The 5,000-nt window shown below is 41.0% G+C and overlaps 1 protein-coding gene across 1 annotated transcript in view; it reads right to left on the bottom strand.

The window, feature by feature from the left end:
* LOC143040958 (uncharacterized) overlaps nucleotides 1-5,000 on the bottom strand; it is an 899,567-nt gene that overhangs the window by 837,133 nt on the left and 57,434 nt on the right. The window lies entirely within an intron of this gene.

Genomic DNA, 5,000 nt, shown 5'->3' with positions numbered 1-5,000 from the left:
CCGGGAGGGTAAAAGCTGTCAATCACGAGTCCAACACGTGATACAAGACCATGGTGAATCGCACACACACACACACACACACACACACACACACACACACACACACACACACACACACACACACACACACACACATACACACACACACACACACACACACACTTCCCTCTCTCTCTCTCTCTCTCTTTCTCTCTCTGTATCTCTATCTATCTATCTATCTATCTATCTATCTATCTATCTCTCTGCAAGAGGATGACACGTCGAAATCCATCAGAACGTTCTCGGGGAGTATTTCAACTTGAACTAGAAATCTAATTTTCTCTTTCTCTATTGTTTTTTCACCCACTTTCTAATCTATTTTTTCACATTTCCCGTGCACAAGAAGAACAAAGCGATGTCCCTCAGAACGTGGTTATGGGTCTTTGTATTGACCCTTTAGACTTTTCCTTTCCTGCAGCACTCAACAAGAACATTCCTTTTGGGTACTCGTAGGCGCCGTCGGGTGACGGAAGCCCGGGCGGACTTGTCTAAGGGCATCAGATGTCATTCCTCGCCGGCACTCGAGGCGTGGCGCTCCGTTGGAGGACCAGGGACCTGCTCCTTCTCACTCCAGGAGCTTTTCAGACGGACGCCATGTCAAGGTGCATCTCCGTCCTCCTGGGGATCCCCTCAGCCGCGCGTTTCCTCTTCCTCGTACGCCGCTTCGACGTCAGTGTCTGCCTCCTTGTGGAGGAGGATGAGGAGGAAGAAGAGTAGGATGCGTAAGGACGCTGAGAACCTTTCTCCGCCATCATCCCCAGCAGGTTTCCTACCTGGGGGATGTCGGAAGAAGCACACCACTTTTGCTGCTCCCAGTGCTACCAGTTCCGAGGGACGACGTGGAGGAGGAGGAGGAGGAGGAGCAAGAGGAGGAGGAAGAAAAATAGGAGACGGAAGAAAAGGAGGAGGATGAAGAGGAGTAGGAGGAGTTGGAGAAGGAGGAGGAGGAAGAGAGAGAGAAAGTGGCCCCAGACTCCCCTGAGAGCAAGTCCTCTGGCGGCCAGGTGCACCAGGTCGGCATCTATGGTGAGGTCTCATAAGGCCGAACTTGACAGTAAGCTACCCATGATCTATGGGTCGTTGTGACGACCACCCACGCACACTTCGACTACAAAGCAGTGGCAGTCGTACTCCTGTACGCAGGCGCGGGACATGTGGCAGAATATCGCGTCTTGTAGGGACTTCGCAGACGCTGCAGAAGACGTCTTCCTGGACAACGACCTCTTCTTCGTCACGCTGACTCTTCCAGGGTCCTCTACTCGGGCTAAGACGAAGAGGAAGCTTCTGGTGGTCAGTGTCGGGCACTGGGCCACGGGGTAGAGGACCCCGAGGGCACTCTAACGCTCCTGAAGAAGCTCTGGTCGATCTACAGGAGGATTGCGAGTTAAAGAATTCAAATGACGGCGTTTGTGATGAAGAAACAGTCGACTCAGGAGAAGGATGTCCAACAAGGACAAAAATGTAAACACAGACACACATACAAACAAGCAAAACTCTGTGCTGTTAAAAAAAAAAATCTTAACCAATCACTGAAGAGCAATTGCCGAGGGGCGGGGCTTCGTTGTCAGAGGTCGGTAAACGTTTGTTGATGACGTCATCGCCCATTCATAACGATACTTTTTCACCAAAAGAAAATTGTGAACTGTGAAGAACCCTGAGGTGAAAGAATTTATTGAAAACCAAGTGCACGTCCGAATGACGCGAAGAAAATGTGTCAGAAGCCGTTGAGAATTTTTTTTTTTAATTCAAATGCAAGAAACCGTTGCAAATGTTCCTACTTTAAAAATGTCTAGATCTATTTCATAACCTGTATACCTTAATATGTATATATATATATATAACTGTATGTGTGTATGTATTTACCTAGTTGTATTTTACGGGAAGGGGAGCTATGCTCGTGGTGTCCCTGTGTGTATGTGTGTGTGCATGTGCGTGTGTGTGTGTGTGTGTGTGCGTCTGCGAGCGTGCGTACAGTATATGCGTGTGTGCGTGTCTGTGTGTATGTGCGTGCGTGTATGTATGTGTGTGCACATGTGAATCTAAAGCAATGCAATACACTGCTAGGTCTGATATATATTCGACACTCAGGTTCGTGAATAATCGCCGGTGTCGACTGACGCTCCCGAATCAGGATCATCATCATCGCCAGATTGTTTTCGATTCATTCGGAGCAAAATCTATTGTTGGACCGATGCCTATAATGGCCTCGCCTCTCACAAACAGGGACACGAGCGAATCAACAGCCGCCTATTGTTGCTTCACCTCTAGTACAAGTCTTATTCGACGGACGAGGCCGAATCTCCACTCGGCGGTTAGGTTTCATGGGACGAAAAAGGATGCGCAAGCACAAACACACACACAAACACACACACACACACACACACACACACACACACACACACACACACACACACACACACACACACACACACACACACACACACACACATACATGCACACACATTTTATGTATGTGTACATATATATATATATGCAATAAAAACACTAGGAGCGTGTGTTCACAAATACGTAAGTAACCACTAGGAAAAGTAAACTAACGAAGCAGAGCGCTTTCGTATAATTACATCTTTGTATCTGCACTGAAGATGTAATTATACGAAAGCGCTCTGCTTCGTTAGTTTTCTTTTCCTAGTGGTTACTTACGCATATATATATATATATATATGCACAAATTTCACAAGTCACACGTGAATCACAAATATGCAGAGTCCACTAGGAAAAGGAAAAACACACGGAGTCCAAGCGCTTTCGTGATATATTCACATTATCAAGGAGTACAGAAAGATGAGAACAAAGAATGGAGATACAGAGTATAAATAGGACAAGAGAGACATTTACCCTCCTCTCCGAAGCCTGAAAGCTCAGGTTGGGCCACTCGGTGAGGTCGTGGAAACATATTACTATTACATTAACTTTTAAAATATGTACTATTTATATTACTGATACTCTGTATCTCCATATGTACTATTTATATTACTGATACTCTGTATCTCCATTTTTTGTTCTCATCTTTCTGTACTCCTTGATAATGTGAATATATCACGAAAGCGCTCGGACTACGTGTGTTTTTCCTTCTCCTAGTGGACTCTGCATATATATATATATATATATATATATATATATATATACCCATATATATATACATATATATATATATATGTATATATATATACACACACACACACATATATATATATATATATATATATATATATATATATATATATATATATATAGAGAGAGAGAGAGAGAGAGAGAGAGAGAGAGATTCTGACAGGTTGACGTAAGTGGAGTAGGAAACACAGGAGTCTTAATCTGAGTTTATTCCTGACTAGTTTCGCATATATATATATATATATATATATAAATATATATATACAGATATATATATGTATATATAGAGAGAGAGAGAGAGAGAGATTCTGACAGGTTAACGTAAATGGGACTAGGAAACATAGCAGTCTTAATCTGAGTTTATTCCTGACTAGTTTCGCATATATATATATATATATATATATATATATATATATATATATATATATATATATATATATTATATATATATATATATATATGTATGAATTTTACCAAGAGCTTTAACCGTCGAAGACCGTAGTTGAATCAGTAAATTCATGTGTAGTTGTTAGTAGTGTACCAGAGATTACAAAGGAAGATGTAGAATTTGCCCTAAAAACTATGAAACGAGGGAAAGTACCTGGGGAAGATGGTATATCAATAGATCTGTTGAAAGACGTTGGGAAATTAGTTCATATTAAATTAGCTCGGTTGTAAACCCAGTGCTTACGTCAAGAAAGCGTTCCTGATGCGTGGTGCAATGCTATAGTGATTTTGCTTCATAAAAATGGGGACCAGAAGGACTTTGATAACTATCGACCTATTAGCTTGCTATTAAATGTATATAAAGTATTCTCCAAGATCCTTACAAATAGACTAAGTCAAGTTTTAGATAGAAACTAACCGAGAGAACAGGCAGGCTTTAGAAGCGGATATTCGAATCTAGACCATTTGCAGGCCATAAACCAACTAATCGGGAAAATGACAGAATACAATATACCTCTGTGTTTAGCTTTTGTAGATTACGAGAAGACCTTTGACTTGATAGAACAAGTAGCAATACTAAACTCGCTACGCAAACAGGGTACGTGTGTACATGTGTTTATATGTGTGTGTATGCATATCTGTGTATGTGTGTGTGAATGTGTATGTGTGTGTGTGTGTATGTGCGCGCGTTTGTGTGTATATGAATATCTGTGTATGTGTGTGTCTATGTTCGTGTATGTATATCTGTGTATATGTGTATATGTGTGTGTGCGTATGTATTTGTATGTGTATGCATATCTGTGTATGTGTGTCTATGTGCATGTATGTATATCTGTGTGTGTGTGTTTATGTGTGTGTATATATATATGTGTGTGTGTGTGTGTGTGTGTTTATGTGCGTGCGTGCTTGCACTAGCGTGTATATGATTATATACATGTGTGTGTATGTGTGTATTTTTGTTTATTGGTGAGTGATTTAATTACGTGTACGTTTGTGTACATGTATTCATTCTTGTGTATTTGTACATGTGCATAAATGCATGTGATGACGCAAACGCTATCATGCACAGCAGTTATTGCTACGATGAGATTAATAACATTAGGAGTAACAAAAATGTATATAAAAGTAAAAAGAAGAGAGCAGTAATGTTAGCACTTACACTAAAAACATTCAACTAACAAAAGAAACAAATTAATTATAATTACAACAACGAATCAGCTATTACAAATCCGGCAATACAAATAACACACACACACACACACACACACACACACACACACACACACACACACACACACACACACACACACACACACACACACACACACACACACAAATGAACAAACGCAACAAAGTCAGAAAAAACATCTATAAAAACA

Source organism: Oratosquilla oratoria, chromosome 30, assembly GCF_046742065.1.
Source record: "Oratosquilla oratoria isolate Oo_2021 chromosome 30, ASM4674206v1, whole genome shotgun sequence".
In the NCBI taxonomy this organism is placed as follows: Eukaryota; Metazoa; Arthropoda; class Malacostraca; order Stomatopoda; family Squillidae; genus Oratosquilla; species Oratosquilla oratoria.
The sequence above is the reverse complement of the archived record's forward strand: the minus strand, read 5'-3'. Positions and strand labels throughout refer to the sequence as shown.